Here is a 23988-nt window from a genome sequence, read left to right as displayed (position 1 = left end):
CGTAGCGATGCTTAAGTCCGCCCGAATCATGTTAGCTATTGCTGCATTTCATGATTATGAAATTTGGCAAATGGATGTCAAGACTGCATTCTTGAATGGATTTCTAGAAGAGGAGTTGTATATGATGCAGCCGGAAGGTTTTGTTGATCCAAAAGGTGCTGACAAAGTGTGTAAGCTCCAGCGTTCCATTTATGGACTGGTGCAAGCATCTCGGAGTTGGAATAAACGCTTTGATAGTGTAATCAAAGCATATGGTTTTATACAGACTTTTGGAGAAGCCTGTATTTACAAGAAAGTGAGTGGGAGCTCTGTAGCATTTCTAATTTTATATGTAGATGACATATTATTAATTGGAAATGATATAGAATTTCTGGATAGCATAAAAGGATACTTGAATAAAAGTTTTTCAATGAAAGACCTCGGTGAAGCTGCTTACATATTGGGCATCAAGATCTATGAGATAGATCAAGACGCTTAATAGGACTTTCACAAAGCACATACCTTGACAAAATTTTGAAAAAGTTCAAAATGGATCAGGCAAAGAAAGGATTCTTGCCTGTGCTACAAGGTGTGAAGTTGAGTCAAACTCAATGCCCGGCCACAGCAGAAGATAGAGAGAAAATGAAAAATGTTCCCTATGCTTCAGCCATAGGCTCTATCATGTATGCAATGCTGTGTACCAGACCTGACATATGCTTAGCAATAAGCTTGGCAGGAAGGTACCAAAGTAATCCAGGAGTGGATCACTGGACAGCGGTCAAGAACATCCTGAAATACCTGAAAAGGACTAAGGATATGTTTCTCGTATATGGAGGTGACAAAGAGCTAGTCGTAAATGGTTACGTTGATGCAAGCTTTGACACTGATCCGGACGATTCTAAATCGCAAACTGGATACATGTTTTTATTAAACGGTGGAGCTGTAAGTTGGTGCAGTTCTAAACAAAGCGTCGTAGCAGGATCTACATGTGAAGCGGAGTACATAGCTGCTTCGGAAGCAGCAAATGAAGGAGTCTGGATGAAGGAGTTCATTTCCGATCTAGGTGTCATACCTAGTGCATCGGGACCAATGAAGATCTTCTGTGACAATACTGGTGCAATTGCCTTGGCAAAGGAATCCAGATTTCACAAAAGGACCAAGCACATCAAGAGACGCGTCAATTCCATTCGGGACCAAGTCCAAGTGGGAGACATAGAGATTTGCAAGATACATACGAATCTGAATGTTGCAGACCCGTTGACTAAGCCTCTCTCACGAGCAAAACATGATCAGCACCAAGACTCCATGGGTGTTAGAATCATTACTATGTAATCTAGATTATTGACTCTAGTGCAAGTGGGAGACTGAAGGAAATATGCCCTAGAGGCAATAATAAAGTTATTATTTATTTCCTCATATCATGATAAATGTTTATTATTCATGCTAGAATTGTATTAACCGGAAACATGATACATGTGTGAATACATAGACAAACATAAAGTCACTAGTATGCCTCTACTTGACTAGCTCATTAATCAAAGATGGTTATGTTTCCTAACCATAGACATGTGTTGTCATTTGATTATTGGGATCACATCATTAGGATAATGATGTGATTGACATGACCCATTCCGTTAGCCTAGCACTTGATCGTTTAGTATATTGCTATTGCTTTCTTCATGACTTATACAAAGTTCCTGCAACTATGAGATTGTGCAACTCCCATTTACCAGAAGAACACTTTGTGTGCTACCAAACGTCACAACGTAACTGGGTGATTATAAAGGTGCTCTACAGGTGTTTCCGAAGGTACATGTTGGGTTGGCATAATTCAAGGTTATGTTTTGTCACTCCGATTGTCGGAGAGGTATCTCTCGGCCCTCTCGGTAATACTCATCACCTAAGCCTTGCAAGCATTGTAACTAATGAGTTAGTTATAAGATGATGTGTTACAGAACGAGTAAAGAGACTTGCCGGTAACGAGATTGAACTAGGTATTGGATACCGACGATCAAATCTCGGGCAAGTAACATACTGATGACAAAGGGAACAACGTATGTTGTTATGCGGTTTGACCGATAAAGATCTTCATAGAATATTTAGGAACCAATATGGGCATCCAGGTCCCGCTATTGGTTATTGTCCGAGAATGGTTCTAGGTCATGTCTACATAGTTCACGAACCCGTAGGGTCCGCACGCTTAACATTACGATGACAGTTTTATTATGAGTTTATAAGTTTTGATGTACCGAAGTTTGTTCGGAGTCCCGGATGTGATCACGGACATGACGAGGAGTCTCGAAATGGTCGAGACATAAAGATTGATATATTGGACGACTATATTCGGACACTGGAAGTGTTCCGGGTGATTTCGGAGAAAACCGGAGTGCCGGGGGGGGGGGGGGGTTACCGGAACCCCCCGAGAGATTATTGGGCCTTATGGGCCTTAGGGGAAAGGAGAGAGGGGCGGCCAGCATGGGCCGCGCGCCCCCTCCCCCCTCTGGTCCGAATTGGACTAGGAGGGGGGGGGTGGCCCCCCTCTTTCCTTCCCCCTCTCCCCCTTCCTTCCCCCTCCTAGTAGGAGTAGGAAAGGAGGAGTCCTACTCCTACTAGGAGGAGGATTCCTCCTCCCTTGGCGCGCCCAAGGGGCCGGCCGGCCTCCCCCCTCCCTCCTTTATATACGGGGGCAGGGGGGCACCCCATGACACACAAGTTGATCTACGGATTGTTCCTTAGCCATGTGCGGTGCCCCCCTCCACCATATTCCACCTCGGTCATATCGTCGCGGAGTTTAGGCGATGCCCTGCGCCGGTAGAACATCATCATCGTCACCACGCCGTCGTGCTGACGGAACTCATCCCCGAAGCTTTGTTGGATTGGAGCCCGGGGATCGTCATCGAGCTGAACGTGTGCTGAACCCGGAGGTGCCGTACATTCGGTGCTTGGATCGGTCGGATCGTGAAGACGTACGACTACATCAACCGCGTTGTCATAATGCTTCCGCTTATGGTCTACAAGGGTACGTGGACGAACACTCTCCCCTCTTGTTGCTATGCCATCACCATGATCTTGCGTGTGCGTAGGAAAGTTTTTGAAATTACTACGTTCCCCAACAACCTTGTCCCGCATCAAGCTCGGATCGCGTCATCAATACCGAACACATTAACCAGCTAAGTTGCCTTCATGCTCAAAGTTCTAAATTTTTAACTTGTGTTCGGCTCGACCAAGCATTATACTTTTTTGGAAAAAAGTTGCTTGTAAAAATTTCCTTGTCCAAACTTTGTTTGTGACGCGCAAATTCAAATACCCCGTTTACTTGGGGGCTTCCTCCATGAAGCTTTTTCCTCTTGCATATGATTATACTTGTATGGCTTCGTTCCTTGTTCGTGTATTACGCCACAATATGCACCATATTGACTTAAGCGATTTGCAAGCTGGGTTGCCTGGCTCCTGTGCTTACCCCTACGTTCCCGATTGTTCGGCTAGGGAGTAAAGGGAGCACCTCTGCGATTGTCATGATCGGGCCACCCGAGCCGGACCTCAGACTGGGTGAAGCCAAAAGCTAGCGCTCTTATTGTTTTCAATCATGGTCGGTACACAACGGAACTCATGAGTACAAAAAATCTATTGCACAAAGTCTCATAGTAATAATGAGCACCTAAGAAAGGTATTGGTGGGGGTACTATTTTCTTCGAAGATGCTTCTTACACTTTGTTAGTAATATAGCATAAGTTCCCTGAGCGCGCTTTGTGTGTTACAGCCTTATGGCCTGATTGCCTGGTTATCGGAAACACCGTCGATATTCTCGACAGGTGGAGTACATAACACTTTTCGGCCCTTGCCGAAGAGGGAGAAGCCGACGGCCGGTTAAGACGCGTATAAAGTTTGGGTGAACATAGATATGATACAAGTACTTCGGTACATACAATCATTCTTTTACCCAAGTCACTTGGGGGCTCTTATGTTTATTTGATCCGTTTTATAATAAGTGTTTTTCTTCTTAGTCGTTGCAAAGTTTTTATTATTATTTATCACTCCCTTTTTCGACACAAGTGTGTGGTCACTAGCCGGGGAGCCTAATTTCTCTCTCAAAGTCGCTAGAGTTTAGTTTGCTAAACTGGCCTAGTAAGAAGAACTCCGCCTTCGGGATAGGAGGTTGAAGCCGTAGGCTGACCAACTTGAAGTTTTGAGATAGGATGTGTCATGTTAAAGCACGACAGAAGCACCTTTTTTTTCTAAAGTCCAATTTTCGGATTGGCACCGAACACTTGATCTAGTTCGGACATTAACCTTTTGAATAAGTTTTTTGGCTTTTCGAGCCCATGGCACTTTTAAACTATTTGTGTGTTTTCAGCACAAGTCTCGCAATGCAATGTCGGACACCTTTAGAGATTCGGCAAAAACATTCTCAGATATTGCTCTATATGCATCGGTTTCGAATTGTGTCTTCGGTTAATAGTTGGGTTGCCCGGCTCCTGCGCTTGCCCCCTACGTTCCGCTTTGTTCGGCTAGGTGTGCAAAGGGAGAACCACTACGATGGTGCTTCCAGCTCACATGATTAAGCACCTCAGTGGAGAAAGCCAAAACCTGATTGTCACAATAAGCGTAAACTGGTCAGCGATCCGATGACTGTGTTAAATGATGAGCCATTCATAACATTGGCCGAAGTGTTTACGGCTTGACCTCAACTATCGCTGAACAATACCGTGGGCTAGTAACTGGCCTCCCAAACTAAATCCTCAATATTTTTCTCTTACATTAGAGCTGAGGTTTCATGATCATGCTTAGCATGCCAACCCAAAGAAAGGAACCGATAGCGGAACTATTTTCTTTGGAAGACATTTCCTATGTTAAACAACAATATAACATATCTCTCTGCGTACCTTTGTTTATAAAACCGTATGGCCAGATTGCCTTGTTTGTCGTAAATCTTTGCCCTCATAAAGGCTTTATAAAGTAGGACAAACACTCCTCGGCTACTGGCCGAGGAGGTTGAAGCCGATGGTCGGTCAACAAAGTTTTGTACAATGCGGACACGAGCATTAATGACAGAAAGTACTTGGATACATAGATTCATTACACATAATTTGTGATTTTACTATGGATATCGATCCTTAATTCGGCCACCTGTGCCCGCATTAAGGCTCGGGGGCTACTGGGCTTCGGGCTTATTATTTACAAATATTAAAGGTGCTCATTGATCCCCTGATCTGGTGTTGCCACCCGACCAGTGTCTCGGGGGCTACTGCATTGCCTGTTCTATGCAGAAAATTTTAAGTGCAATACAGTTTCCGAAGAGATTTTGATCCTCAGGTTGGTCGGCCGCACCCAACCTGAGTCTCAAGGACTGAGCACACCGCGTTTTGTGTCCCAAAGTATTCTTCCGAGCTAGGACTTGATCCTCAGGCCGATTTTGCAAATCAACCTAAGTCTCAGCAGTTACTGGGATCAGCGGTCTTATGTCATCCTTCAGGTGCATCTCGGGTTTTAGACCTATACACACCTTGAGGGCTACTGGCTATATATCTCGTCAGAGAATAAATTGCATCAATAAAAAACATTGACAAAAAATCAGCCCATGACCAAGGTGCTTAACCACCTCGGAAGCAGTTCGGCATATAGCTCGGAAGCAAGTGGCTGGCTCCTTAGAGGGCATTTCTGGCATTAAGCTCGGCTAAACTCCTTCAACTTTTTTGGACCAAGATGATCTATGAAATCTTGGATATATTCCGGCGTTGGAGCTTGGACACAGTCCGGCGTTGGAGTTCGGATACATTTCGGCGTTGGAGCTCGAAAGCAGTCCGACATTGGTGCTCGGCTGCAAGAGATACCTTGAATGCAATCCGGCGTTAGAGCTCGGACGCAAGAGGACACTGCCTCCCGGGAACAACTTCAAACCCGAGGTGTGGCATAAAAATAACAAGGAATTGATAAATGCCGGAAACTTAAAGGGGCTCCTCGGATACCCGACGTGTAAACTCGTCGAATGCATTTCGGCGATCCTCAAGATAGAAGATGAGAAGATTTGTTGAACCAGTTTTCAAGACCGCCAACCGAAGATGAAGAATAGTTCGTAAGAATCGAGGAGCATCCCTAACTTGAAGACCGGTTCAGGGGGCTACTGACGGTGTCCTGGACTAGGGGGTACTCAACGCGTCATCTCCCGATCTGTTACATTGGGTCGAGGACCCCCATGGCCATATACTCATGGGCCAGTCCGGACGGCTGCCGCATACAAGGAAGATTCCACAAGACTTGGTGATCAAGACAAGGACTCCTCCCCCACCGGCGTATTCAGCTAGGACTCATGTTATCCTAGGCCTCTGGTGCATTATATAAACCAGGGCCGGGCTAGTCGATAGAGAGGAACAACAATCATATCATAGGCTAGCTTCTAGGGTTTAGCCTCTCTGATCTCGTGGTAGATCTACTCTTGTACTACCCATATCATCAATATTAATCAAGCAGGAGTAGGGTTTTACCTCCATCGAGAAGGCCCGAACCTGGGTAAAAACATCGTGTCCCTTGTCTCCTGTTACCATCCGCCTAGACGCACAGTTCGGGACCCCCTACCCGAGATCCACCGATTTTGACACCGACAATCCCCATGAACACCACGACGATGCAATTTCTCTGTTCCGACCCAGCCATGTACACGAGCCCTGGCTGTACGTATGGTCGAGTAGGTGTTCGAGACCCCGCCCGTATGTACGTACGTGGCCGTATTTCCTTTCTTGCACCCTGGCCGCTATAAGTATGTGTACATGCTACGTGCACGCCTCTACTACGACACGTGTGCGTCTACATCGACCAGTATGTACGTACACGTTCGCGACCAGAATGACAATGCTACATATGCTTCGCCCAGATGGGTCCTGACTGTCAGGCACTTCCTTGTGTGCGAAGATGTAGCTGGTGGGTCCCAGCAGTCAGGGCGGCGAATCATTTTTTTCCACAAAATGCAGTGGCCCGTCCGGTGGGTCCCTACTGTCAGGTGTCGGAATTATTATTTTGCGCGTAATAAGGAGCCAATTCCTTGCGGCTGCCCTGGACCCAGCTGTCAGCCTATCAACGTACAATACTCTTTCGATGGAAGTCGTTCCTTGACATGTTGACCACGCCGCGCCGAGAGTACCAGGGTGGTGGACGACGGCGAGGCCTAGGAAGGGGACGACATGGAGCCAGGGAAGACGCGGAAGTGGGTGCCCACACGTAGAGGAGTATGAGGGTTCACTTGTTCGGCTGCAGTGTGAGGCTGTCATTGCAGTAGAATAACAAGGGGTGTGGGTGAGTAGAGAGATGGCCTGGCCAGCGATGGGAGTAGTACGGGGAGGTGAGGCCTCTGCGACATCACAGCCGGCCACAGGAGGCAACAGCACGTGGCACGACCGGCGCTGGTTTGGGCGGCTGGAGCAAGAAGACTAGAGGTTCAAGAAGCACTACAGCCGTTGGATGGACATCATACGGTCACCAAAGCTAGAAACGTTCATATTGACTAAGTTAACAAAGCCCTCAGTCCCCGTCAACTTAGTTGGCCCACAAGTCAGCCTCCCACTATGGTGGGTCCCAGCTAGCAGGGGGCATTCATTTTTTTGTGCGTAATAAGGAGACACTTCCTTGCGTGCGAAGATATAGCTGGTTGGTCCGACCTGTCAGCGGGGGAACGTTTTTTTCGCGAAATACAGAGGCCCTTCAAGTGGGTCCCAGCTGTCAGGTGGAGGAATCATTATATTGTGCATAATAAGGAGGCATTTCCTTGCGTGCGGCCATGGACCGAGCTGTTAGCCTCTCCACGCACAGTCTACTTCTGATGGTGTCGTTCGTTGACCATGTTGACCACGCCGCGCCAAGCGCATCCAAGCTGGTGGACGACGGCGAGGCCCCGGATAGTAACGAGCCGGAGATGGGAAGACGTGGGAGTAGAGTCGTAGACGGAGAGGTGTACGAGGGTTAACTAGTTCTGGTGCGGTGTGGTTCGGTAGTCGGTGGAAAAGAACAGATGGTGTGGAGGGGTGGAGGGATGGCCTGGCCAATGGTGGAGTAGCACTTCACAGCGAAGCGTGCTTAGCAGAGCTGCTAGCAGCAGGAGGCGGAAGGTGGTCCTCCCGGAGCTGGAGGAAGAAGACGAGAGATTGAAGATGGATGCCGATCGTTGTATGTAAACCCAACGACTAATGATGTCAGAATCATTTGTTGACTAAGTTGACAACGGCTTGCGTTGGCTTCGACCTATTGTCCCACATTTCAGCCTCCAAAAATGTGGCACATATTCAACCCATTTTTTCAGAATTTACAGTCTTTTTTTGCGGGGTAGAATTTACAGTCAATTTGATCTTTTTTTTGAATCACAATCCATTAGCTGGGCTCGGAGAACAAATAATGTAGCGTCCACGCGGCCCATTTATTTTTTTCCTAAAAAATTAAAGGCCATTTGCACTTTCTCAAAATACACGATTTTGCTGGGCTGATTCTAATTATAATGTTGGGTTCGGCCAGCAATATTATCAAAAAATAAACAGGGGCTGAGTATTTTGTTATAAATATATTTAAATAATAAGTGATTTATTATTACATTCGTCCTTAAATCTTACCAAGCTTTTGTACACAATCATTAGGATTTTCGTGCCAAAAAATCCAAGATTTTTATTGTTAAGAAATTATTTTTATAAGTTAATAAGATGTGGGATATTAATTTCTTACATATGTAAGTATCTGTTAAATATATGATGACAATGAAAATAATATATATTAACATATACAACAATTTAAATATATATAATATAGTTAGAAGGTAAACATAAGTTGGACCAGGCGTTCCTATTCTTATATAGAAAAATAGAACAGACCTCTGCGTTTCTTCAAAAAAATACATAAATTGGGCTGCCGATGTTTCAGGAAAAATAAAACCTCAGATGGGAGGTCCATAGGCCGGTCGATACATGACGGCCCTCAAGAAAATACAGACCACATGTCATGGGCTGCGCATGTTAAAAAAGAAAGCTTAGACAGGGCAGCCCAAAACCCAGCTGATACTTGTTGCCCCAGTGATAATAAATGATACCTGCCAGCTCCTCAGCTTCATCGTGAATTTATCTCCTATAGTAACTATGTCGAAGCACCTAAAAAAAGGTAACTATGTTGACAAACCCGTGGGCCCCTACATCAGTATTGCATTAGGAGGAAGTATTTTTTCGATGAGGCACTTGCTTATATACTTCCATGAACCTGGTGGGACCCGACTGTCCGCCTCTCCACGTACAGTGCTCTCCAGATTCCTCTCGTTTGTTCAGCATGTTCACAACGGTAGACAGCGGCGCCGCGGAGAGCGCACAAAGGCGCAGGAGGGGATCCGACCACTTGAGGAAGTGCCTTATTAGTAACGAAACTATTGAACTAGCCTAGTGGCCAAGTGACACTACCCGACAGCTGTTCCGCCCGGGTTCGATTCCACCTGTGCAAGGAAAATATCTCCAAATTTTTTGCCTCTGCCTTTATTGACATGTGGGTCCCCATTGTTATCTACGCACACCATGTCCAACACTTGCCAAAACTTTGTCCCTCATTTTCTCTGTGTTTCGCGCACTCAACATTGTGTGGGCATTTTGAAAATAGCATATCTTTTTGACTGTGCATCATATGAAGATGTGCTATGCATGAATGTTGATCAGCATGATGTTAACTGGCTGGTAGTTCCATTTTTTGCCATGAATAAAACTTCCAACATGATGTTAATCCTGTTTGAAAAGGGCGTGTTAATATAAATGCTCTGCCTCTGAAAGTTGTAGTTTCTTAACTGAAACTGAACTTGCAGTTTCTTATCTGAAACTGAAACATGCAGTTTCTTCTCTGAGAATCACATCGTATGCACTTTTATACTCTTATGAAACTACATTTTTCAAGTGCTAAAAATAGATCTCTAGAATTCATAAAATAGTTCATATGCTCAATACTGCAAATCTGAAATTCAGAAGACATTCATATCTGAAAGTACTCTCAAAATACACAACACAAAACACAATTCACAACCTGTAAATACTGACAACCCTAAGCTCCTCCTGACAATTAACAACATGCCCGACTATTGGGCTGGGGGGGGGGGCAGTCCCCTCCTATTCCTCGGTGGCAGATAGCCGCCCAGTGAGACGATGTGAACGGCGAGGGAGAGGATGGCGGGGAAGCGTCGTCGGGCCAACTATTTTTCTCCTCTTGAAGTTGGTTTCGGTCGACGAATACTCCACCGGCTCGCTCTGTCATGACACCCTCACAAATGGCACCCTGTAGATGCTCAATCCTTCAATCTCGGGTGGATGCTCCATCTGGGATCGATAGTCCCACCACAGCTCCCTCATGATCGGATTCGGTGAATCTGTTTGCTCCATGGCCCAAAGGAGCAGATCTATGTACTCCCGCGCGACTCCCTTCGGGAGAATCGCCGCCTTTTCGCTCTGTTGCAGATATTTGGCCATGGATGTCGCCGTCGCCGCTAGTTCGTCCTTGTTGTCAAACCAAGACTGTATCTCCAACATCCTAGCTAGCTTCACAAGGTCGCCGTCTGCGATCCTCATGTATCATTTGTACTCCTCCATCGATCTACTTCTCCATAGCACCTTCACTCGCTGGCGGTGGTTTTTGAATGGAAGAGGAGAGGAGCGGCGCTGGTTTTGGATTAGAAGGGGAGAGGAGCGATGCTGGTTTTGGATTGGAACAAGAGAGGAGGGGCGGTGGTTTTAAATGGAAGAGGAGAGGAGCGACGCTAGATTTATATTGGAATAGGAGAGGAGTGGCGGTGGTTTAAGAGGAGAAGAGCGGAAGAGCGGCGCTGGTCTTGGAAGTATTTTTTGTTTTGCGTATTTTGGGTCAAAGTTTGACCACGTACTGTATTTGACAAGCAAAATGTGAATGCATGTCACAAAAAATTGTATCATTTGGTTCGTATATGAATGTACTTTCAAATTATATTATTTTTGAAATTATAACATATATTTTATTTGCAAAAATAATGGTCAATTATGACCCAGAATAAAAGGAGACTAGTTAATGTGGGGTCGCTTTCTTAATTGAAGGGTAAATTGATTTTGATTTTGATCCACTCACAACGCGCCGGCCCTCTCGTCCAATCCTAAATCGTTGCCGCACGCTCCTCTCCCTCTTCTCCATTGCAAAACCACCTCGTCTCCTCTCCATCATCTCCATTCCAAAACCACCATCTCGCCTCTCCCTCTTCTCCATTGCAAAACCGCCTCCTCTCCTCTCCATCGTCTCCATTCCAAGACCACCGTCTCGCCTCTCCCTCTTCTCCATTGCAAAACCACCCCCTTTCCTCTCCATCATCTCCATTCCAAAACCACCATCTCGCCTCTCCCTCTTCTCCACTGCAAGACCACCGTCTCTCCTCGCATCTTCCAAAGCTAGCACCGGACCACTCAGAAGGACATCTATGGAGAGGATGCACCAGCGAATCAGGAAGATCACCACCGGCGACCAGGCAAAGTTAGCCAGGTTGAAGGAGATCCTTACTTGGTTTGACAACGAGTGGGAGATTTCAAGGACGATGCGGGCCATGTGGCAATTTATGCGAAAGAGCGAGACAGCGGTGATGAGGGCGGCAATGTACTCCTCGGCGGCAGTCACGCCACAGTCTTTCGAGTTAATCGAATATCTCCTCTGGGCAATGGAGTAGATAGATTCGCCCGAGGCGAAAGTCAGGCGGAGGTGGTGGGCATACAGGTAGAAGGTCGAGCACCCAGAGGATGATGAATCGATCGAGTACGGTGTGCCATTCGTGAGGGTGCAGATCCAGCTGGAGCCACATGAGTATTCGTTCTCCCACCAGAAGAGGAGGCCAGATGGCGCGACATCGCTTCCCCGCTGTTCTCCAGGGTTCCCTTGACGCTCGCCTCATTTCAAGGCGGCGGTAGGTTTGTAACATCCCAAATTTTCAATTTGGAATGTTATACAAATAGATCATCATTGCATATCATGTTTATTGCATTTTGCCTCGATCCTAGAAATTGTACGCAACTCAAGGACCCACGGAGAGAGTTGGGGATTTCGTAAATTTCATATTTGAGTTTTCTCAAATTTTTGAAATAGGATCATTTGATTTTATTTATTTTATCTTCAATTATTTCAATTATAAAAATATGAGAGAGGGAATAAAATGACTTTCCCAAAATTAAGAAATATTGAGGATTTAATAAAAAAATCAAATAAGATTTTATTTTGGATTTTAATGCTATTTTATTTGAATTTAGGAAAAATGTGTGTTTTCAAAGTTGCATATAGGCCCCAAATAAATGTTCATCTTGTCCGGCTTGATTTTAGAAGTCGGGGAAAATTTATTTCGGGATTTTTGGAGCCTGTTTCGTATTTCTTTCATTTGTTTTTCTACGTGAATTTTTTTTAAAAGAGTCCGAACCGACCTTGGGCCGTAACCGGCCAGGACTCCGCCTAGCCGGGGGTCTTTAAATAGCGCCGCCCCAGGTCGCCCCAGCCCAAGCCGCCGCCCCAGCCCAGCCGCCGCCACCCGCGCCCAAACCCTAACCCTAACGCCGCCGCCGCCCGCCGCCGCCGATGCTGCCGCCGCCGCCGGACCTCGCCGCCGTCACCGCCGACCACAGCCGCCCTCGCTGGAGCCGCCGCCACCACCAACCCACACCCCGAGGTTGACCCCGCCGCCGCCGTTTTTTTAGAAAAACCGTTCGGTTTTTTCGTTGTTTTTTTAGATCTGTTTTTTTATTTAGATCGTTTTTTTGGTTTAGGTTAATTAGCGAGCGTTCGCTCGTTCATTTTAACGAACGCGTTCATCGTTTAGACCCAGATAAGGAACGCTCGTTCGTTAATCTGTTCGTCATTTTTCTTTTTCTCTGATTTATTCCGCGATTTTCTGATCGCGATTTCTGATCCGATTTTTGTTTTAGTATAACTTTTTGCTCGTTTATCGGAATCAGGCGATTCAAGTGCCTAGAGTTTCGTCTCAACACCCTCTTTCTGTTTAATCTACTCAAACAAGTTTTTGCTTCTATAAAATTTGACTTAGGTCCAGATTAGTAAACGAAGCTTGTTTTCTTTTGCCGTTTCACTTTCGTTGTTTCGTCCGATTTGATTCATTTAGCAAACCGGAGTTCTTAAGTTGAACTTTTTGGTTAGATCTCTTATTTGAGTTTTATCTGTGCATTAGATGAGTACTTATTGTATGATTGTTTTATTGTTTGCTTGTGATAGAGTACCCGGATTGCGTCGCTTGCTACTTCGAATCCCTAGGTTACGCGGATCATCAGCAAGGCAAGTAACACTTTGATCATACTTTTCATACCCAGTTTTTATGCATTAGATCAATCCTCAAACAATTGCATGGTTAGGATCTGATTAATATGTGGGTTTTGGGAAGTAGATGAGGTAGTACCTATTACCTGTTTGATTATCAAACCCTCGGGAGTTACTTCTACATTTGCTTATTATGCCATGCTATGCTAGTAGACATGGATTGGGTGAGTGAATATCCATGACAGATGTGAGATTTTTAATTAATGGTTTATTTAAGGTGGCAACTTCAATACACATCTGGGTGGATTGAGGCACCTGGGTATTCCAGGATTGCCTGTTTGTTTTTGGACCGCCACATGCTATTATGGGCTATAGCATAGTTGATTAAGTTGTGCGAACTCTTACAGTGGTAGACTGGCAGATGTAGGGGATGTAGGTGGTATGGTCTACCCAATCATAAGGTGCTAGCGCTTCTGAAAGACTATGTCTCGGTCATCCGTTTCTCAAACACCATGTAGTGCAAGAAAACAAACGGAGGAGATCAAGTCTTGTGGGGAAAAGTGTGCAACCTCTGCAGAGTGTACAAACTAATCATGATTATCCGTGTCCCCGGTTATGGACGTTTTGAGTATCTAGTACTTGGATTCTCATGTGAATCTCATCATGTTACTTTAATTAATATTGTTGGGTTTGTTTAATGATGATGCTACTTAATTGGGATTGAGAATGTTGTCAACCATTCTCAATGTTTAACAACCACCATGATAGTTAAATAAAATTTATTCCTTTGCAATAGGGAAAAAATGGCTTTACGCAAAACTGTAACCATAGAGCTTTTCCACCAGCCATATATGCATGTAGAATAGCATTATTCTTTCATTACTCTCTATGTGTTACATTGCCAGCATATTCCATGTGCGGACCCGTTTTCGAGCTGCACCGTTCATGTTGCAGACTTTTCAGACGATGAGTAAGATGCCTTAGGATCGTGGTTCTATACTCAGTGATGCTGTTGGAGTTGATGGATTCACTTATCTTCCAAGCCTTTCGCTGTTATCGTTATTAGATGGCCTTAAGCCATATTTATTGTAATAAGTTCTCTTTTGAGTCATTCGATGTAATAAGTGTGTGATTGCTACTCTGTTATAAATCCTTCAAGTATTGTGCGTATCAGCATTACTGATCCAGGGATGACACTAATGCACAGAGATCGGACTGTTTGAGGTCTGGTCGCTACAGTAGGGTTTAAGGTAAGCTTTGCACTAACCTAATCTTCCATCTGCTCATGCTTACAATCAGTGTGACAGCTAACGAAAATCATGCTTACAATCAGTCTCTGAGTACTATGCCAATCACCCTAAAATAGCTCTGGACCTTTGGGTCAAAGTTGTGACATTGTGTACAAATAAAGAAGAATAAACTGGTGCATCTTTCAGATAAGAGTACTCTCTAGAAAACTACTAATATAAGCTACTAGTATTTTGTTAGAGGATTTGCTGCCGAGAAAGATCCTCCACAGAGAGCGCCACACATCCCACTGGTGGTGGTTCAACCTGGCAGTCGGGTCGGGTAAGGCCGGGTCAAGCTTTCTCAGATCCATGCCCGAATATTATATGGGTGCACTGGCTGCCCATGACCCTACCCATGGGCAGAGAACAAGACCCATGCCCGAACCCGACAGGTGACCTGACCCAATAGGGCACCCATGAGGTCTAGTAATATTTTAATTTAGTTTTAAATTAACAAACTACTTGCACGTCTTGTGCTTGGCTGACCGTTGCTTTTTCCCTCTGCCAAGGCCCTTTCTAGCCCTCTTTATAGAGAAGCTCAGCCAACCCTGCGCTCCAGCAAGTGAGGTGGTACTAAACTAGCTCCTCCCATGCTCATTTTGCTTCCATGCACGCACAACACATTACCCGTGCATGACTTCCAACCATTGGAGGCCCAATAGGCCGAAATACTCTACCATTTCTTGGTTGACTCAGCAATGGGCCTTATCATTCTGGATTGATCAACAACAAAAAATGGCAGAGCAAACATACGTGTGCATACACCCATCAGTACTGGTAGCGTTCACTAGAAAAATGCTACTGCCAGCATTAAATAGCGTATCTCCAGAAAAACTTCTACACTTCATATAAAATAAAAAATATATTTTAATTACTAGTATTAATCGGGTGACCCATCGGGCTACCCTTGGGTAGAACCTTGTGCCCATACCCTACCCATGACTAATCGGGTTACCCATCGGGCTCACCCATGGGTTAGCATGATGACCCATACCCTACCCATTAGGGTCGGGTGCCCATGGGCGCCGCCACCCATGGGTCAGATTGCCGAGTTGAGTGGTGGTGGATGCCAATGCGTGCATGGATCATGGTTAGTGTCGGTAATTTTTGCTTGACACACCTTGCACTATGCATACACTACAAAAAAATACACTTTCGTGATGATACATGTTTGTCACAGTAGGTCACGTTTTTTGTCATGCATGTACATCCATGACGATTTATGACAGAATCAAGATACTCATACCTGTGCTGTCTGGAAGTGTTCCATGAAATTACCAAAATTATCATCACGGAAGTGTCCACTTCCATGACGATAAATCACGTGTCATAGAAGTGCTTTCATCAAGGATGACCGACACGTGGCATCCAACATAACGGAATGCCGTTAGGCTATCGGGTTCGGTTTTGGATTTGATAACCCGTTAACAGGCCGGACCAATGGGGATTTTCCACATGTAAAATCATCATTGGACGGAGGAAACACATGTTACCTCACCGTTGGGGCAGATGTCATCCACTCATTGGACAGGAGGCGACTATGATAGGTCGACACGTGGCACGGCCCAACAATGGCCCATTCCAGTGAAAAAGGCCGGCCTAGTAAAAATTAGCAGGACGACCCATATAAGGCCTACTTGTGTCAGGTCCATTTAAGCCCATGGCCCATATGAGATGTGCCAACTCGGCCCGTCAATGGCCCGTTAAAGATTTGACACCATTCCCGCCCATCGTCAGTTCGAGCCCGTTAAGAGCCTGCTATATATTTGGGCTCAATATCGGCTGGATGAGAATTGGCCTGTTAACGGCCCATTCAATGGGTGGGCCAATTTTCAGGATGTACATCTTTCAGCCTTTTAGCGACCTGTTTAAATGTTGGGTGATACATCTCCAATGCATCTATAATTTTTGATTGTTCCATGCTATTATATTACCTGTTTTGGATGTTTATGGGCTTTATTTTACACACTTATATCATTTTTGGACTAACCTACTAACCGGAGGCCCAACCAGTATTGTTGTTTTTTTTGCCTATTTCAGTATTTCGAAGAAAAGGAATATCAAACGGAGTCCAAACGGAATGAAACCTTCGGGAGCGTGATTTTTGGAACGAACGTGATCCGGAGAACTTGGAGTGCAAGTCAAGAAGCAATCGAGGCGGCCAGGAGATAGGAGGGTGCGCCCACCCCTCCAGGGCGCGCCTCTGTCTCCTGGGCCCCTCGAGCGGCCACCGACGTACTTCTTGCTCCTATATATACCTACGTACTCCGAAAACATCCAGGGAGCCACCAAAGAAATATTTCCACCACCGTAACATTCTGTATCCGCGAGATCCCATCTTGGAGCCTTCGCCGGCGCTCCGCCGGAGGGGGAATCGACCATGGAGGGCTTCTACATCAACATCATAGCCCCTCCGATGAGTTGTGAGTAGTTTACCACAGACCTTCGGGTCCATAGTTATTAGCTAGATGACTTCTTCTCTCTTTTTAGATCTCAATACAATGTTCTCCCCCTCTCTTGTGGAGATATATTCGATGTAAACTCTTTTTGCGGTGTGTTTGTCAAGATCCGATGAATTGTGGGTTTATGATTAACTTTATCTATGAGAAATATTTGAAAATTCTCCGAATTCTTTTATGTATGATTGAGTTATCTTTGCAAGTCCCTTCAAATTATCAGTTTGGTTTGGCCTACTAGATTGATCTTTCTTGTCATGGGAGAAGTGCTTAGCTTTGGGTTCAATCTTGCGGTGTCCTTACCCAGTGAGAGAAAGGGTTGCAAGGCACCTATTGTATTGTTTGAGTTTATCCCTCTACATCATATTGCTTGAGTTTATCCCTCTACATCATGTCATCTTTCTTAATGCGTTACTCTGTTCTTATGAACTTAATACTCTAGATGCATGCTGGATAGCGGTCGATGTGTGTAGTAATAGTAGTAGATGCAGGCAGGAGTCGGTCTACATGTCACGGATGTGATGCCTATATACATGATCATGCCTAGATAATCTCATAATTATTCGCTTTTCTATCAATTGCTCGATAGTAATTTGGTCACCCACCGTAATACTTATGCTATCTTGAGAGAAGCCTCTAGTGAAACCTATGGCCCCCGGGTCTATCTTTTATCATATAAGCTTTCAATATACTTTTATTTGCATCTTTACTTTTTGCATCTATATTATAAAATACCAAAAATATATTTATCTTATCATATTATCTTTATCAGATCACACTTTCGCAAGTGGCCATGAAGGGATTGACAACCCCTTTATCGCGTTGGTTGCGAGTTCTTTGTTTGTTTGTGTAGGTTCGTGGGACTTGTGAGGAGCCTCCTACTGGATTGATACCTTGGTTCTAAAAAACTAAGGGAAATACTTACGCTACTGTGCTGCATCACCCTTTCCTCTTCAAGGAAAACCAATGCAAGCTCAAGATGTAGCAAGAAGGATTTCTGGCACCGTTGCCAGGGAGGTCTTCGCTCAAGTCAAGACATATACCAAGTACCCATCACAAACTCATCTCCCTCGCATTTACATTATTTGCCATTTTCCTCTCGTTTTCCTCTCCCCCACTTCACCCTTGCCATTTTATTCGCTCTCTCTTTCCCAATCTCCTGTCTTTTCCGCTTGCCTTCTTCATCCTCTCTATTTTGCTTGCCTTTTTCTGTTTGCTTGTGTGTTGGATTACTTGTCGCCATGGCGCAAGATAATACCAAATTGTGTGATTTCTCCAATACCAATAATAATGATTTCCTTAGTACTCCGATTACTCCTCTTAATGATGTTGAGTCTTGTGAAACCAGTGCTGCTTTGCTGAATCTTGTTATGAAAGATCAATTCTCCGGCCTTCCTAGTGAAGATGCCGCTACCCATCTAAACAACTTTGTTGATTTGTGTGAGATGCAAAAGAAAAAAAGATACGGATAATGATATTGTTAAATTGAAGTTATTTCCATTTTCACTTAGAGATCGTGCTAAAGTTTGGTTTTCGTCTTTGCCTTAAAATAGTATTGATTCTTGGAACAAGTGCAAAGATGCTTTTATCTCTAAGTATTTTCCTCCCGCTAAGATCATCTCCCTTAGGAACGATATTATGAATTTTAAACAACTTGATCATGAGCATGTTGCCCAATCTTGGGAACGAATGAAATTAATGATTCGCAATTGCCCTACTCATGGTTTGAATTTATGGATGATCATACAAAATTTTTATGCCGGATTAAACTTTGCTTCTATAAATCTTTTAGATTCGGCCAACGGAGGCACGTTTATGGAAATCACTTTAGGAGATGCTACAAAACTTCTTGATAATATTATGGCTAATTATTCTCAATGGCACACCGAACGATCTACTAGTAAAAAAGTGCATGCTATAGAAGAAATTAATGTTTTGAGTGGAAAGATGGATGAGCTATTGAGATTGTTTGCTACTAAGAGTGCTTCTATTGATCCCAATGATATGCCTTTACCTACTTTGATTGAGAATAATAATGAATCTATGGATGTAAATTTTGTTGGTAGGAATAATTTTGGAAACAATGCTTATAGAGGAAACTTTAATCCTAGACCGTTCCCTAGCAATTCCTCTAATAATTATGGAAATTACTACAATAATTCCTATGGTAACTTTAATAAGATTCCCTCTTATTTTGAAAATAATGTGAAAGAATTTATGGTCTCTCAAAAGAATTTTAATGCCTTGCTTGAAGAAAAATTGCTGAAAGTTGATGATTTGGCTAGGAACGTTGATAGACTTTCGCTTGATGTTGATTCTCTTAAACTTAGATCTACTTCCCCTAAGCATGATATCAATGAGTCTCTCAAAGCAATGAGAGTGTCCATTGACGAGTGCAAAGAAAGAACCGCTAGATTGCGTGCTAAGAAAGATTGCTTTGTAAAAGCGTTTTCTTCTAGTTTCCATGAAAATAATGATGAAGATCTTAAAGTTATTGATGTGTCCTCTATTAGATCTTTGTTTTGAAATATGAATCTTGTTAATAATGGTACTGGAGATGAGTCAACTTTATTTAGAAGGCGTCCCAAGAATTTGGAGTTTTTAGATCTTGATGCTAAATTTGGTAAAAGTGGGATTGGAGAGGTCATGACTTTAAATCGTATTGAACCCAATATCTCGGATTTTAAGTAATTTGATTATGATAATTGTTATTTAGAAAGTTGTATTTCCTTGTAGCAATCCATTGTTAATTCTGCTCATGCTTATAGTCAAAATAAAGCTTTTACCAAACATATTGTTGATGCCTTGATGCAATCTTTTGATGAAAAACTTAATTTGGAAGTTTCTATACCTAGAAAACTTAATGATGAGTGGGAACCTACTATAAAGTTTAAAATTAAAGATCATGAGTGTTTTGCTTTGTTTGATTTGGGTGCTAGTGTTTCCACGATTCCGAAAACTTTATGTGATATTCAAGGTTTCCATGATCTTGGTGATTGCTCTTTAAATTTGCACCTTGCGGATTCCACCATTAAAAAGCCAATGGGAAGTATCAATGATGTTCTCATTGTTGCAAATAGAAATTTGGTGCCCGTAGATTTTATCGTTCTTGATATAGATTGCAATCTTTCTTGCCCTGTTATTCTTGGTAGACCTTTCCTTAGAACTATTGGCGCGATTATTGATATGAAGGAAGGGAGTATTAGATTCCAATTTCCATTAAAGAAAGGCATGGAGAACTTTACAAGAAAGAAAGTAAAACTACCTTATGAATCTATCATACGAGCTACCTATGAATCAAGTGCCAAAGATGGCACTACCTAGATCTATTTTCGCTTTTATGCCTGGCTAGGGGCGTTAAACGATAGCGCTAGTTGGGAGGCAACCCAATTTTCTTTGTGTTTTTTGTTTTTGTTCATGTTTAGTAATAAATTCTGCATCTACCTTCCGTTTAGATGTGTTTTTATGTTTTAATTAGTGTTTGTGCCAAGTAGAACCTATAGGATAACCTATGATGATAGTTGATTTGATTCTGCTGAAAAACAGAAACTTTGCGCTCACGAGAAAAAATTCAATACATCATAGAAACGAGATTTTGCATTGATTATTTTTGCTGCTGTTCAATAAACAAATTCTCCAGGACGTCCTATTTTTGTAGGATTTTTAATGCTCAGAAGTTTGCCTTAGTTACAGATTGCTACAGACTGTTCTGTTTTGGACAGATTCTGTTTTTCATGTGTTGTTTGCTTATTTTGATGCATCTATGGCTAGTATTAAGTGGTATGAACCATAGAGAACTTGGAATACAGTAGGTTTAACACAAATATAAACAAAGAATGAGTTAATTACAGTACCTCATGTGGTGGTTTTGATTTCTTTCACTAACAGAGCTTATGAGATTTCCTGTTGAGTTTTGTGTTGTGAAGTTTTCAAGTTTTGGGTAAAGATTTGATGGACTATGGAATAAGGAGTGGCAAAAGCCTAAGCTTGGGGATTCCCATGGCACCCCAAGATATTCAAGAATAGCCAAAAGCCTAATCTTGGGGATGCCCCGGGAAGGCATCCCCTCTTTCGTCTTCGTTCATTGGTAACTTTACTTGGAGCTATATTTTTATTCGCCACATGATATGTGTTTTGCTTGAAGCGTCGTGTATTATATTAGTCTTTCCTTTTTAGTTTACCACAATCATCCTTTCTATACACACCTTTTGGGAGAAGCCTACTTGATTGAAATTATTAGAATACTCTATGTGCTTCACTTATATCTTTTGAGCTAGATAGTTTTTGCTCTAGTGCTTCACTTATATCTTTTAGAGCACGATGGTGACTTGATTTTATAGAAATTGCTAGTCTCTCATGCTTCACTTATATTATTTTGAGAGTCTTTTAGAACAGCATGGTATTTGCTATGGTTATAAATTGGTCGTAGAATGATGAGCATCCAAGTTGGGTATAATAAAAACTATCATAGGAAGTGAATTGGATGCTATGATCAATTTGATACTTGATAATTGTTTTGAGATATGGAGGTACTCATATTAAAGTCATGCTAGTTGGGTGATTATGAATTTAAAGAATGCTTGTGTTGAAGTTAGCAAGTCCCATAGCATGCACGTATGGTTAAAGTTGTGTAATAAATTTGAAACATGAAGTGTACCTGGCTTGTGCATCCTTATGAGTGGCGGTCTGGGATGAGCGATGGTCTTTTCCTACCAATCTATCCCTCTAGGAGCATGCGCGTAGTGCTTGGTTTTTGATGACTTCTAAATTTTTGCAATAAGTATATGAGTTCACTACAAAAAAAAGACACATCCGTGACATTTTGGGCCGAACGAATTTTTTTCCTGTCATACATATGACACTTCTATGACGATAATTGTGACAAAACCCGGTATCATCATAGATCTGGTGGGCTCCTACTTCTATGACAAAAAATCATGACAGAAAATGGGCTTTTCGTCCTGGGCGGGCCGGAGACGCAGATGCATGACATTCTTTGGGCCGTCCATGACTGAAGAAACCATGGTAGAAGCGAGGGGGAGGAAAATTTCGAGGAGTTGCCGGTTATGGTGGGAGGTCGGTGGCCGAGCGATGCACGTTTCTCTCGTACGTACACGCGTGTGTGTGCGAGGCGTTGGCTCTAACTGAAGCCGAGCGAGGCGTTGGGCTCTAACTGAACCCGAGCGATTGCACTGCAGGCTACGCGTTACTAAACACGAGCGATCGATCGATGGCTGTTAACTGAACCCGATGGAGCGATTTCTTCGCTACTGCTGCTAACTTAAGCCGATCGATTGGATGAACAATGAGAGTTGCGGGGGGGGGGGGGGGTGGATGAACAGTGAGTGGTGGCGTTGCCTCTGGATGAACAGGAACCCCTAGTGTGGAGGGCTGGATGAACAGTAGATGGTGGAGGGGTGGCCGTGGAGGGGTGGTTGAACATGACCCCGTAGTGTGGAGGGCTGGATGAACAGTAGACGGTGGAGGGGTGCCCGTGGAGGGGTGGTTGAACAGTAGCCGGTGGAGTAGCGCGCGGTGGAGGCTAGATGAACAGGAGCCCGTGGAGGCTGGAGGAGGTCGACGGTAGCCCGTGGAGGCTGGAGGAGGTCGACGGTGGAGATGAACAGTATCCCATGGAGTCCCGTTTTGCGATACGCCACACCCCTCTCCCCGTTTAGACCGTAGCGCTCCAACACAAGTCCATTTCGTCCGTTTTGCGGTACGCCACACCCCTCCCGATCAACAGGACCCCCGTTTGGACCGTAGGAGGTCCGTTTCATCCGTTTTGTGGTACGCCACACCCCTCCCGATCAACAGGACCCTTGTTTCGACCGTAGGAGGTCCGTTTCCTCTGTTTTGCGGTACGCCACACCCCTCACGATCAACAGGACCCCCGTTTCGATAGTAGGAGGTCCGTTTCCTCCGTTTTGCGTTCGAGACCCCGCCCGTATGTACACATACGTGGCCGTATTTTCTTTCTTGCACCCTGGTCGCTGTACGTACGTGTACATGCTACGTGTGCGCCTCTACTACGACACGTGCACACCTCTACATCAACCAGTATGTACGTACACGTTCGCGACCAGGATAACAACGCTACGTACGCTTCGACCAGGTGGGTCCCGACTGTCAGGCACTTCCTTGCGTGCGAAGATGTAGCTGGTGGGTCCCAGCAGTCAGGGGGCGAATCATTTTTTTGCCCGGACGCACTTCCTTGCGTGCGAAGGTGTAGCTGCTGGGTCCCAGTAGTCAGGGGGGCGAATCGTTTTTTTGCCCGGACGCACTTCCTTCCATGCGAAGGTGTAGCTGTTGGGTCCCAGCAGTCAGGGGGCGAATCATTTTTTTGTTTCCCGGACGCACTTCCTTGCGTGCGAAGGTGTAGCTGGTGGGTTCCAGCAGTCGGGGGGCGAATCTTTTTTTTCGGACGCACTTCCTTGCGTGCGAAGTTGTAGCTGGTGGGTCCCAGCAGTCAGGGGGCGAATTGTTTTTTTGGTCGCACTTCCTTGCATGCGAAGATGTAGCTCGTGGGTCCCAGCAGTCAGGGGGCGAATCAATTTTTTTGCGAAATACGGTGGCCCGTCCGGTGGGTCCCCGCTGTCAGGTGGAGGAATAATTATTTTGCACGTAATATGGAGGCACTTCCTTGCGGCTGCCGTGGACCCAGCCGTCAGCCTCTCCACGTACAATCCACGTCCGATGGAAGTCGTTCCTTGACCATGTTGACCATGCCGCGCCGAGAGGACCACGATAGTGGACGATGGCGAGGCCTAGGAAGGGGACGACGTGGAGCCGGGGAAGACGCGGCAGTGGATGCACACGCAGAGAGGAGTACGAGGGTTCACTGGTTCGGCTACGCTGCCGTCGCCGTAGAATAACAGGGGGTGTGGGTCAGTGGTTGAGTGGAGGGATGGCCAGGCCAGCGGTGGGAGTAGTAGGGGGCGGTGAGGCCTCCGCGGCAGCACAGCCGGCCACGGGAGGCAGGACCAGGCGGCACGACC

The sequence above is a fragment of the Triticum aestivum genome, chromosome 1B (genome assembly GCF_018294505.1).
Source record: "Triticum aestivum cultivar Chinese Spring chromosome 1B, IWGSC CS RefSeq v2.1, whole genome shotgun sequence".
Taxonomy (NCBI): Eukaryota; Viridiplantae; Streptophyta; class Magnoliopsida; order Poales; family Poaceae; genus Triticum; species Triticum aestivum.
This window is presented reverse-complemented; position numbering follows the sequence as displayed.